Source organism: Chiloscyllium plagiosum, chromosome 6, assembly GCF_004010195.1.
Source record: "Chiloscyllium plagiosum isolate BGI_BamShark_2017 chromosome 6, ASM401019v2, whole genome shotgun sequence".
In the NCBI taxonomy this organism is placed as follows: domain Eukaryota; kingdom Metazoa; phylum Chordata; class Chondrichthyes; order Orectolobiformes; family Hemiscylliidae; genus Chiloscyllium; species Chiloscyllium plagiosum.
Genome location: NC_057715.1, coordinates 89,842,986 through 89,857,378, shown reverse-complemented (window position 1 = coordinate 89,857,378; position 14,393 = coordinate 89,842,986). Strand labels below are relative to the sequence as shown.

General features: G+C 37.3%; 1 protein-coding gene across 3 annotated transcripts in view; it reads left to right on the top strand.

Moving 5' to 3' along the window:
• Nucleotides 1–8,973: 8,973 nt before the first annotated feature.
• Nucleotides 8,974–14,393, top strand: part of LOC122551158 — a 35,383-nt gene continuing 29,963 nt past the window's right edge. For all 3 annotated transcript variants that reach the window (XM_043692783.1, XM_043692781.1, XM_043692782.1), the window contains exon 1: nucleotides 8,974–9,884. The gene's annotated coding sequence lies outside the window, so the exon portion shown is untranslated. The remainder of the gene's footprint in view (nucleotides 9,885–14,393) is intronic.

The window sequence follows — 14,393 nt, the reverse complement described above, 5'->3', positions numbered from 1 at the left end:
TTCATTACCCTACTTTTATTGAAAAAATCCAGGTCATTTGTTCGACAAACAATTGACCTCGAAGTCTATATGTTCACTGTGTGAACATTGTTTATACTGTTTATACCACAGGCATTTCTTACTAATTTAAGACCCTATTATTCCTAGTTCAGACTTCAGATAGAACACCTGATGAAACAAAGCTGCCATCTTTTGCTAAGCTTTCAAAAACATCAGCGATCAGTAAAGTGTGGGGTTGGGGCTGGGGATGGAGAGTGAAAATGTGGGGTTCAGTTGTCGGCATAGCAACTGTAAATATGTAAGGGCTGTCCATATTTGAAACACACAAAATGGCTGACAAGGCATTGTCAGGGATAAACAGAATTAAACAGCCTGTTTCAGCATTAAATGAAACAAAGGTATATTTGAACAGGGTTATTCCAAGGTGAATGGGCAGCCCTATACAAACAGCCATCTGTGACAGTTTGTATCAGAGGATGACTAAGGATAGATACAAGTTCATTAAGATATGACAGATGATTGATTCCAGCCTCATTAATGAAAGGATATTGTCCCATTAGGTGAATAGTGCCGGTTCGAACAAGAGAAGTACATCTCAGTCCATGTGACAGTCAACATAACTCATAATGCAGCTATGAAAACAACAGCTGAAGTTATTCTATGGTAATCAGTTGTTTCTTTGAAGTTATTCACATTAATAAGAAATAGGTTCAAGTTAAAGATTCTTCTGATAATCAGAGATAGATTTCAACATAATTACAGATACACATATATAACCAAATATAATAGAAGCATTTGGGGGGAGGGGGGAAGAGGTCATTCAAACATAGATGTGGAAGTTAATTAGTCTCAGGAAATACTTTTCATATCTCTAAAAAACATGCCTGGCACATCCAAAAAGAAACAGATTGGTCGCAATTTACTAGTTAAAAAGTGCTAACTGTGAGAGTAGCTGTAAAACTTTACATACAACTTACTTTATAATAGGAATTAACACTAAATCTTATAGCAATTAGTTAGAACCAACTGTCTTTTGCATATATATTATATACATGTATATAAAATTGGGACAGTGAATGATAGTGCTCGCAAAGGAATACAAGTAGTCCCTCAGAAATAAGCAAGCCTGGGACAGGTCTGAAGGAGTATAACCAGTAACTTTGGAATGCAAATTAGTAGGATGCATAGAAAGATCCCATGGCCTGCAGATTACAGTGTCTGTGAAATACCATAAGAATGTCCATCGTTGATTAGGTGTTTCACAGGATTGGATGCATAGAATAAGGGTAAGGATGCAGTGACCATGTTGTATGTGATTATTGTAATACTAGATGCATAAAAAGTCTGTATTTCACCGCAATAAAACAGAGCATGTTATTGATTTCTCTTCCAATCTGAGCTAAAGATTAAGGAATGACAGGGTTCTCATGTCAAGGCCAGATTTGGGGAAGATCTTTGGCCCTTTCCCCGCATTAAACCGGTCGTTTCTTGAATAGGAATAAAGTCTGCCACATGCCTGAATCCTGCCTGCCTCCAGTTGGAGTGGGGGTGGGGTAACACTCACACAAGATACAATGTCAATCTTGCTTAGGAATAATGAATTGGAGATGCCAGTGTTGGACTGGGGTGTACAAAGTTAAAAATCACACAACACCAGGTTATAGTCCAACCTGTCCAAGTGTGCTTCCAATTAAACCTGTTGGACTATAACCTGGTGTTGTGTGATTTTTAACTTTGCTTAGGAATAATAATGCCAGAGTGACTCTATGTGAGCACAGGTCACTACATTTAACAACACTGATTGGAAGAAATGGGAGTGAGGGGAATGGGATAGAGGGAAATCACTGTCTTAAACAAAAATATAAAAATAGAAGATTCTGAACCCTCAGATTGATCAATGTTAGACAATTGGTAATTGACAATAGTTCACAGTCTTGTAATCTTATTCAAAAAAGATCTCTCTCTCTGTCTCTCAGTCTTTGAAGAAGTGACAGTCTGTTCACTGAGAAACTAAACAGCATTAAACTGAATTATCACTGAGTAACAGTGTAACAGGAATCACTGCAGGAGTATTTCAGGGTTGTATTCTAGATCCAAACATACTCAGCTTCTTCATCAATACCCTTCCCTCCATCATAAGGTAGAAATGAGGATGTTCACTCATGATTATGCAATGTTCAGAACCATTCATAATACCTAATATACTGAAACAATCAGTGTCCGTACGTAGCAAGGTTGCTACAGCTTCCAGGCTTGGGTTGTTAAATAATAAATATTATGATCCCAGCTGATGTTATTATCAGACAGGTGAGATCCCGGACTGAAACCTGGCTCCATTGACCATATTTTGATTTGATTTGGTTTTAACTGGTCTCTCACTGAAACATAAGCATGCAACATTGCAAGTTTTGTTTTAATGGGAAAATAGAATTTTATTAACATAAATCAAACCATTACTTAATAATACAAATTCAAAAGATTTTTAAGTGCACAGTAAAAGAATAATCCTATTAATCCTAAAACACTCCTTCGTGCATTGAAAAAAAAAGAACAATTTTGTATAGTACACAACAGTAGTAGTAGTAGTAGTAGTGGTAGTGGTATAAAGGGTGCCAGTACCAAAAATAGCATTCTTACAATACTCACAGCAGAGTCCCCATATTTAACAGTTTATTAAGTTTAAGTCACTTGTGACTTCCTCTTTAAGATTGGAATTGTAGATAGCTTCCTCCTGGAGCTATTATACACGTTAGCGTCAATGTACGCAACTTTAAGTAACCTATTCATGGCTTTATCCCAACACTTCTGATATGAAACAAAAACTAACTCTTCTCTAAGGTAATCTAGTTTGGTACGTAATAAAAACAAATTACTGCGGATGCTGGAATCTGAAACCAAAAGAGAAAATGCTGGAAAATCTCAGCAGGTCTGGCAGCATCTGTAAGGAGAGAAAAGAGCTGAGTCAGCTTTGACAAAGAGTCAGTTAGACTTGAAACATCAGCTCTTTTCTCTCCTTACAGATGCTGCCAGACCTGCTGAGATTTTCCAGCATTTTCTCTTTTAGTTTGGTATGTATCCTTCCCTTCTCAGGTGCACTGGTCTACATCGCTATCTTTTAATCGAGGACTTCACGGGACTGCTCGAAACTCAAAGTTAAACTCAAAAATGTTTCCCTCTGAGCTATGAGTGTTTTCTTAAAGTCAAATTCCTTTAGTTTCAAAAATAAATTCCAGAAGTATTTAGCAAACCTTGTGGAACCATTATTTAACATTCTGGGTCACAGAACAATTCAAACAAAGAAAAATAAATCCATTAGTAGTGCCTGAAAGCTCATTCAATCTAAGATCCAGCCTCAAAAAACATTTTAAAGGAAATCACTATGGCTACAGAGAAATTTGCAAATTAATTATCAACTTCAAACACAGAAAATCCATAGGTGTACACAGTGAACTACCGACAAGATGCATTGCAGTAACTCACCAAGATTCCTTCAACAGCACTTTCCAAATTCGTAGCCTCTAATCTAGAAGGACAAGGGCCGAAGACATGGGAACACCACCATTTGCAAGCTCCCTTCCACTGACATTGCTAAGTCAAAATCCCAGAACTCCCTTCCCAACAGCATTCTAGGTGTCTTTACAGTCTAAGGACTGCAGTGGTTCAAGAAGGCAACTCGCCACTACCTTCTCCAGAGCAATTAGAGATGGACAACAATGCCACCATCCTGTGTTGAAACTACAAAGCAACATGCTATCTATTCATTTTGTTGATTGATGATTGCTGGTCAACTGCTGAATAGCTCTGCTTGTACTTAAGCATATCCATTAAAAAATATTGTGCCCAACATTATAGTGAAGAGAAAACCTGTAACCAATACATAGCCTGTGATGAATCCATGGCTTGTGGCCTGGCATCATTCTTGATGATTTAGCTAACAGTTCATTCACATAGCACCATTAGAATAATATGCACTTTATATTTACACTGAATTGAATGTGAAACAGTTCAATGAGCAGAGTTAGGTATCATTCATTGCTAAACCTGCACTGTAAGGTAAGCTCCCTTCTTCAAACAAATATTTTTAATAAGGAGCACATTAAATGACTTGTCTGATTCATCCAGAAGTGTGTGTCATGGCATTAAGATTTAACTTTCTTACATTATCCTCAACTCTAAAGTCAGTTCTTTGGACGAATAGCTACAAATCCAAGTTTTTCAGGGAGAACAGGTCACTGCAGATTGTCCACCTTTTGGACTGCACTGGGGTTTCCTCATGCAGTGCGGTCAGGGGAATTTTGCACTTGCTGTTTTTAGTAATGAAGAAAAGAGGCAGGGCTGGCAATTTTGTGTCACACCAAAGTTTTTGTCAGTATCATTGCCCTTGTATACAATTTAAAGAATAATCTTCAGAGTTTCACATAACTCACCATGATTGGCAGAGATGGGCCTCGAATTTGTTTGAAAGGCTGGTTTCCTTTGCTCCGCAATCACCACATTTTTAAATCATCTCTCCAGAAACTTGTGCTTGACAGCAGCCCAAATTTCCTGTCCCCACTTAGCAGGTAGCATGACTATGCTACTAATGGCATAAGTGCTCATCTATTTTATGTCATTAACCTGATCTCATGGTGGTTAATCTGGTAGTTGGAATCAAAGGCAGAGTGGTCATTGGGTGAAAGTTGGAGTGGCAGTGGAGTAGGACCTTTGTGTTTTCAGACCTATTAACATTTATCCCAGGTTTTTAAAAACAAAATCAAATGAGCATAGTTGACAAGTATGATCTACTTAATTTCCGAGTTCACTTTTAACAACTTGAGAGAAATGTTATCAGGCCATTAGTCTAAGAAACACAAGACTTTCTGATGCTGGAGATAAATCACCCCATTTGTAGTGAAAACACAAGCTGGTGCAGCTATATTTCCTGATTAGCCACAATTGATAACAATATCATTTCACAAAGATTGTTAAAGAGGCAGACAGTACTCTAAGTTTTTTTTGTAAACACTTCCCTTTGCATACAGAAGATCAAATGCGAAATTAACCATCATAGTTGAGGAGGGTTACCTTGCATTAAATTGTATAGATAGTGTCATAGGAACACAGGAACTGGAGTAAACCATTCAGCCCTTCAAGCCTACTCACTATTCAATGAGATCATGATTGATCTGTGGCCTAACTTCACATATCTGCATTTGGCTCATACCCCTTACTACTTTGCTAACCAACATTTATATAACTCAAACTTACAATTAACAGCTACAAACAACATCCAGCATCCAAAGAGAGTTCCAAGCATCTATTACCCTTTATTTGTAAAAATGATTCCTAGTATCTCTCCTGAGATCGTAATTCCAGGAGTATACCGCTAGTTCTAGAGTCCCAACCAGAGGAAATTGGTTAGATAAACTGTCTATTCCTTTTAGTATCTTGAAGATATCAATCAGATCACTCCTTAACCTACATTCCAGAGACAACAGCCCTAACTTGTGTAATCTCTTCGCAAAATCTAACCACTGATGTCCAGGTATCATTCTTGTCAACCTACCTATTTCTTCCTAAGGTGTGGTTCCCAGATCTGCTCACTGTACTTCAAGTGGGGTCTAATCAGGATTTAATAGAACTGAAGCATAACTTTTGCATCATTGTATCCCAGTCCCCTAGACATAAAAGCCAGCATTCCATTAGTTTTACTTTCTGCACCTGTACGTAACAGTTTAAAGGTCTATGCACCTGAACCCGCAAGTATCATTGGACTTCCAATGTATTTAAAACCAGCTGGAAAGTAGTTGATCTTTTTTTTGGTCCAAAATGGAAAACCCCACACATGCTTACACTGATCTCCATCTGTTGTGGTTTTGCCCATTGGTTTGTCAGGCATTACTTACCAGTCATGAGCCCATGTTGACTTTCCCTGATAAACTGAAATTTCAAGATATTCAGTTACCCCATTCTTGATTACAAACTCCAACAATTTCCCCATCACAGATGTTAGGCAAACTGATCTTTAAGTTCCTGGCTTTCCTCTCTAACCCCTCTTTAAAAAAAAAGTGTGACTTGTAATTTTCCAACCTGGATGGATGACTCCTGTAACAAGGGAACTCTGAACGATTACATTTAGGACATCTATATTGCAAGCCCCTACTTCCTTTAACACCCTCGGATGGAAACTTTCAGGTCCATGGATTTGTCACTCTTTAATTGCTATGAATTTCATTACCAATGTTTTACTTACATCAATTTTATTTTGTCTGTTCCCAATCCACAATTAATTTCCACAGAACTTCAGGCAAGCTGTCATCTTTTGCTACTGTAAATATAGAGGCAAAGTAATTATTCATCATTTCTGCCATTTCTCCATGGTTATTGACAATATCCCCACTTTTAGTCTCGATGGTGTCAACATTGCTCTTGACTATTTGCTTTTCCATTATGTAAGTAGAAAATTTCTTCTTATTGATTTTGATTTATCTAGCAAATTTCCTTTCATAACACCTTTCAGGAGCTCTTATGAGCTGCTTTGTGGCTCTTTGTTGGTCTTTGTACCTTTCCTGTTCAGCAGGATGGTTTTTTTCTCTCTCATGGGTTTAAACTAAACTAATCAAAACAGGAGTCAAATCAGAGGGCAATTTGGATTAGGACGTATATTTTTGACATAATTTTAAAGTCACATATAATGTCTTACTTGTATGAAACTCTAGTTTTATATATAAACAAAATGGCAAAATCTCCAGAGATTTCAGCAGGAGTTGGTTGTAGTATATTAAGTGATCCTTCAGTAGATGTGTACCATCACTGGCAAGAGCTTGCAATTACAGCATGACAGTTTACATGTTATAAATATGGTCATGGATATTACTGATACAATTGTTGACCGAAAAATTGTGATAACAGAAAATACCGTTTTGTCGATAAGCTGCATGCAGACATTCTTATGAGAAATTTCTCAGTTGTTTTTAGAACAGTCTGTTGACAACCAACACATCCATATCAGTAAAAGTGTGTTCTCATCCGAACTGACACTAGTTGTATCCTCTTATGTGAAATTAATGTCTAAATTACAGAGATAATTACATTTAAATATTTCATAATCACACCAATGTTATTTAATTTTCTAAATTAATTTCAAATCTATAATTTGCTTATTTTTCCAACTTAATTATTCTCTTATTCTGAGGTTTTCTACTGTTTTCTTTCCTATGTAGATTGCCACACTCCTGTCAGAAATTTCAGGTCTCCCCTGAAGTCCTTTACCCATTCTTTAATTAATAATAGATGGCAGAGTAGGTATAAGGATTAAAAATTCCAGTATAATTAAGACTAGAGACATTTGTTATCAGGACATAAATAACCTGCCTATAATGAGAAATTAGGACAACTGGAATGATTTCTTGCAATTATAAGAGATTAAAATGAGTGTAAAATTAATCCTAGGATTAAACAGGATTGGATAAAAGTCAACATTTCGATATCTTAATGCAATTTGAGGCAATTGTTCAAATTTATCCTCAATTGAGGGGTTTGATTAGCTTGGATAGCTGGTTTGCAATGCAGAGTGATGCTAGTTTCAATTCTCACACTGGCTGAAGATACTGTGAATAACTCTCCTTCCCAGCCTCTCCCCTCATGTGTGGTGATCCTCAGGTCAAAGAACCACCATGGCCTCTCTCTGATGAGAGCGCATCCCTCTGCTCTGGTAAGACTATGGAGATTTTATCTTCAACTATTAAAAAGTTTGACTTGTAATTTTCCAACCCAGACAGATGACTCCTGTAACTAGGGAACTTGGAAAGATTATAATTAGGGCATCTATAATGTGATTAACTTGGTTTCTTCCAAAGCATTTTATGGTACAAATAAATCACATTAAAGACTAAAACACTTCCTGGATTGTACATTTGTAATGTTTCTAATGTACAATGAAGTATGGCTAAGTGTCAGTAAACCTTAATATTCACATTTAAAAAGGAGGAACATGACTTTACTGCATCTTCCTTGGGCCCTACTGTTTGAGTTTTCCCCTGACTGACTGACTATACTGATTCAGTATACACAAATATCGATCAAATGGGTATATGATTTGATCTAATTTTAAATAGAACTCCTACAGGAAAGCCACCCATCATTTACAATTTCATTAACATTCACACAACTGTAATTAGATTAGGTTAATTATTCTGTTGTATATTCTTAATCTCACCATGAATTAGGTTTGAAAAGAATACTGAAAGCCATTACAACATAGTACTCTTTCAATATTTTAGGCATTTGGCAAAGGCAAAGTAAAAACACATACGTTTATGCAGCACCCTTCACAATCAGAGCATATCAAAAATGCTTTTCAGGCAAAGTACTTTTTGAAATGTATTCAGTGTTGTACTATAGGTTAACAACAGCCAATTCACACACAGCACACTCCCAACAAACATGACGAGACACACTGTACTTGAAATGTTAATTTAAGGATAAACATTAGCAAGGACATTAGGGAGAAGTTTGATACTGGTCTGGGTTGCCTCATTATAGGCAGGATTTGGAAGCTTTAGAGAGGGTGCAGAGGAGATTTACCAGATGTTGCCTGGATTGGAGGGTATGCCTTGTGAAGAAAGGTTGAGAGAGCTAGGGCTTTTCTCACTAGCATGAAGAAGGATGAGAGGTGACTTCATAGAGATGAAGGGCTTTTGCCAAAGTGTCAATTCTCCTGCTCCTCAGATGCTGCCTGACCTGCTGTGCTTTTCCAGCACCACACTCTTGACTCTAATCTCCAGCCCTTACTTTCGTCAGAGGTGCACATGGTGTTGAGAGGCACAGGTACAGTGAACAACCAGGGCATTAATGGCTATCAGGAGGGGACATAATTTTAAGGTGATTGGAGGAAGGCTTAGGGGAGATGTCAGAGGTAGGTCCTTTACACAGAGTGCATGGAATGCACTACCAGCAATGATAGTAGAGTCAGATACATTAGGAACATTTAAGCAACTCTTGGATAGGCACGTGGAAGATAGTACAATGAAGAGTATGTAGATTAGTTTGATTTTAAACTGGGGTATAAGGTCGACACTCCATCGAGGGCCAAAGGAAGGGCCTATACTGTTGTATTCGTCTTGGTTTAAAAAAAAAGTGCTGCGGGACCTTTTACATCCACGTTACAGAATAGAGGAAACCTTGCTTGAACAGCTAACTTGTTAGCACCTCTAATAGGTTCACAGTTCTTCACCCTCAAATTAGATCACTGCTTCCCAAACTTCCACTCCCGCTGTCCTATTACAAGGCTTGAAGACGATCATGTACGAGGAAGACAAGACCAGGAAGTGGGGAATACAGCCTTCTTGATCCTCCTTTTAGGAAGTTCTGATCCAGATTTTGTGCTCAGGTTTCTAGGTGTAGATCAAGACTCCACTGAGATACAGCTGACATGAAGGAAGATGCTTTCTGAAGTTGAATTAGCACCAGAATGTGAAAAACAATCCGGAATTCTAACCATGCAATCATTAAGTTTAAAAAAACACTACACGTAACTTTTTAAACCAAGTATCCATAGAAAGTCAACAACGCCTGTGTTTCAACAAGAACATTCTGAATGTTACAACTTCCATGGCGACCCATTTCACAGTATCAGCTCCTATTCTTGACAGCCTCTTAATTTCTTGAAGATTTACGCATCACTTTGAATTGCTCGCTATGTTTCATAATAAATTCTTTTTATCTTCAAAAACTCAGCTGTTTTCGATTTCATGCCTCATTCACGCACCAGAGCTGAACATACATTTTACAAAAAAAAATTAAAAATAACCTCTACCCAACCTAATTAGAATCCTAGCACCCTCCCTATATTCACTGCGAGAGGGCCCCCCGCTGTTCATTGTTCACTCGTGATTAACGTGGTGGTAAGTGGCCTTAGAGGAAACGTAATGTAAGGTTTCTATTGTAGATGATGTACTTTTGCTATTTTTATGTTCCTAATTAATTTCCCGTACATTTTGTTTTCTCGTTTTTTAAGTGCTAACCAAGTGAAATGGTATTTACCCCAGCAGAAATCCGTGCTGTCTCCTGACAGCACTAAAAACAGACAAGAAGGTTGTGTTTTTCACGTGCAAGGGAACTTGCCAAGTTGATTGCCTTCCTCGCCCACAAAGTGGCGTCCGCTTCCCCCAAGCAGTGCTGACACTTTGCTTTCTTTCCAGTAATAAGTTAAACAGATGCATCACGTTAGCCATGCTTTGTTGTTTAAAATAAGGGTACGCATTGATTTGTTGGTTGGTAAACAGAGCGTCTATAACTAAAAGTTATACTATTTCACATAAATTCATCTTAGGCGGCTGTGGCTCGTTGCATGGCATCCCCACTTTCGAATTAGAAGGTTGTGGGAGTCAAGTCTCCCTCCAGAACTTTGATACAAAAATCAGTGTAGACGTTTCAGTGTCGTATTGAGGAGTGCCATCTTTCCGCTATGGCATTAAACTGAGGCACTGCCTGCCTTCTCAAACACCTCAATATCTCATGGTGCTATTTTTAAAGAGTATTTGTTTGATGTCCTGGCCAATATTTAACTCTCAATTAGTAATGCAAAAGCACAACACCATGGATGCTGAAAATCTTGAAATAAAACGATGCTAGAAATACTCAGCAGGTCAGGCAGTGTGTGTAGATTTGAGAAAGGCAGAGGCTCATCCACCTGTAACATTAACTCTGTTTTTCTTTTCACAGTTACTGCCTGACAAGAGTATTTCCAGTGTTTTCTGTTCTTACATCATGAACAGATTTTTAGGTCATTTTTCACATTACTGTTGTTAGGAACTTGCTGTGTTCCCATTAGCAGCCATATTTCTTACATTACCTCAGTGACAACACTTTAAAAGTGCTTAGTTGTCCGCAAAGTGTTTTGAGATGGCCAGTGATTTTGAAAGATACCATATAAGCTTCTTACTAAAAATGTATTTTAATATTTCTTGTCATCCTTAAATCTCAAATGCTCTCTGGTGTTTAAGTTTTCAGCACAGTTATTAATGATGTGGATTTGAATGCCTTGGTACTTCTATCCATTCTTTCCTGTAAATCAAGTAGAAAACCACACTAGCTTTTAATCATCTCAAACCATGAAAAAAATGAAAACATGTATGACTTCCATATAGGTGGGTGTTAAAATGTAATTATTGTAAGCTATACATTTTCTTTCATGCATATATTTGAATAAAATCCAAATATATTAACAACAGTATCTGAGTGCATATATAAGGCACTATTCTATGGGCACTTTCAGAAAACAACATTGTTCCATAAATCCCACAAATCCATAGCAATGAATGAAAACTAAGATTCCAGCCATACACTTGGGTGAAGCAGGAGCACAGAATATTCTATTTTAAATACTGTATACATGTTTTCTTCATCTTTCCTCCTTTTCTCTTGAAGGGATTGATGTATTGTTAGAGGAATATTCTGATAATGTTAATTGTCTTCTGGCATTTTATCTAATTGGCCATTGTTTATTTCTACTTTTAATACTTGGCTTTAAATTACTTTAAGGTTTCTGTTTGTCAGTGTTGTTCCAGACAAGAGATTGTGTAACAGCAGTTTTGAAGGCATTCTTTCGGGAATAATAAATATACTCATTATGCAGAGCAATTTGAATGGTGAAAAAAGATTATCAATGCACCAAATGGGAAAAGATTTCTGTAATCATCACCTTCCCAAGTTTAGATATACAGCTATATATAAATTAAAAACTGGCTTTAAATGAGGCTGGTAATTGCAATTCTTTGTCTAGGTAGAGTGTAATAGCCAATAAAGAGAACTATTCTTGTTCATCTGCATGCTCATTAAGATAATTTCTACTGGCAACTATAGTTGAATTGTTTGACTGTGCAAGTAAAACAGGATGCAGAATCCTTTTTTAGATGGTTCTTTGACAAATTATAGCAAACCTGTAAATTTCAATTCCTATAGATCAGACTTTATGAATAGTTTTAATAGCTAGCCAGTGAAATATGTGAAATTTTGGTGAAAACGAAAACAAAATTATATGAAAGTAAAGTACTGCAGGTGATCGAAAATAAAACAAAGTGCTAGAAAAACTGAACAGCTCTGGCAAGACTTGTGGAGTGAGAAACAGAGTAAATGTTTCAAGCCCAATGACTCTTCTCCAGAATTGATTTGCTCTGTAATGCTCCTAGGTCATGGTTCTACAAGATAAGTCAGATTCCAGAAAGCTGACTTGATAGTTTTAAAACAAAAAATTTGGTAATTTGATGGTCATTTACTGAAACTTAATCATGCATGAATTTCTTTTAAAGCAGAAGTCTATTGCGCAAGAAAACCTGTTTAAATATCGACTGTAGTTTGAAAGATCTTAAAATGTACAGCAAAACAAAATCTCATTGTGATTGCTGACACTACCCATCACAGAAACTCAAATCCAGAGAAATGGCTGCTCTATATCAAATCTTTAACTTTGACTTAACTGACTTTCCCCATTCTTTCCAGTGTATTATAAGTACTTTCACAAGAATACTCTGAAAACTGAAAGCTTCAACTTTCTCTGCTTCTGACAACCTGTAGATTTTTTAATCAAATACTCCTGGTCTAGATGTGTCACTAATTAAACTTTACTACTGAGGTAACTGTGCCTTTGCCTGAACTTTAATACACTCCTTTCTAAGAAATAAACTGTATTTGCTTCAGACTCCAGTTAGATCTGTTCCAAACTGCCCTAAAACCTTCAATCTCTGCATTTCTTAAGCTAAAATTCAATCCTTGGTTATCCTGAACCAAAAATAAGTCAAATACCATTAATCTGTAACCTATATCACTGTAAGTAATCTAATCTAAATCTAAATATGTTAAAGACCACAACAGTAGACAATTGTTCCATACTCTGCAGAGGTATTTGTTATCAAACAAAACCATACTTTGTGAAGGGGTTGAGATGTTGCAACTAATCTGGTGTTGCATTGTCTTATCAGTGGTTGTGTTACAATATTAAAGTTTATAATGTTATTATATTTTTGGGTTGTAACTGTAAATTTGGTGCAAATGAAGTGGGTCTTGTGACCTTATCTGAACTCTAAATTCCAGTCAGGTTGTGTGGTTTGATTGTTGGGAACAAGGGACAAGGTATTTATGCTTGTAGACAATAGGAGAATTCTGAGTTTACCTTGATAGACCTTTAGTCTCTGAAATGTCTAGGTAAAAACAATGACTGCAGATGCTGGGAGCCAGAGTCTAAATTAGAGTGGTGCTGGAAATGCACAGCAGTTCAGGCAGCATCCGAGGAGCAGTAAAATCGACATTTCGGGCAAAAGCCCTTCATCAGGAACCCAGGCTCCATCTCTCTGAAATGTCTAGAAAGGTGTTGTTGGTATTGGGTTGTACACAGTTATGTTGTCGCAATCACATGTGTTATAGTGACACAGGAGACTATTTGGCCCATCATGCCTGCACTGGTTCTTAAAACAAGCATCATTCTTTAGATCCAATCACTTGCTTTTCTCCAAACCATTGCAAACTATTTCTACCTAATGCCCTGTTGAATGCCTCAACTGAACCTGCATCCACTGCATTTCCAGGCAGTGCATTCCATACCCTAACTATAAACTGATTTTTTTTTTCTCACATCATCCTTGCTTCTTTTGCACATCACTTTAAATCTAAGCCCTCTCATTCTTGTTCCTTGTGTAAACAGGAACAGTTTCTCTCCATTTACTTTATCCAGCCTGCTTATTATTTTGAAAACCTCTGTGAAATCTCCTCTTAGCTGCCTTCACTCCCAGGTGACTACTGCCCAATTCTTCCATTTATCCTTACAATTGAAGCTTCTCATTCTTGAAATGAGAAATCTTTAGAACTGTACCTCCAGTATTGACTTCAAAGTACGCCACCTCACACTTCTTAGCACTGAACCTCATCTGCCACCTATCATTTCACTCACACCAACTGTCCACACTGTCTTCCTCACAGTTTACAACTTCTCCAAGTTTCATATCATATGCACGCTTTAAAATTGTCTCCTGCACACCAAGACCCAGATCATTAATATATATTAGGAAAACCAGAAAACTGACCCCTGGGGAACTCTACTACAAACCTTCCCTCAGGCTGAAAAATATCCGTTGACCATTGTTGTCTGTTTTCTACCACTTGGCCAATGTTGCTAGTGTGCTTTTTATACCATGATCTATGACTTTCCTCGTGAGTCTGTGCTGTGGAATTAATTTAATGCCTTCTGGAAATTCATTTGTACCTCATCAAGCCTTTCTGTTATCTCTTCAAAAAGGCCCAGCACATTTTTTTTTATATAAAAGGTTACTTTCAGAGGGATGGCAGTGAAGGCAGTGCAATGTTCCTCTTGCAACATGTTTGAGGTGAGGGATGCCATGGACGTCCCTGCTGATTACATT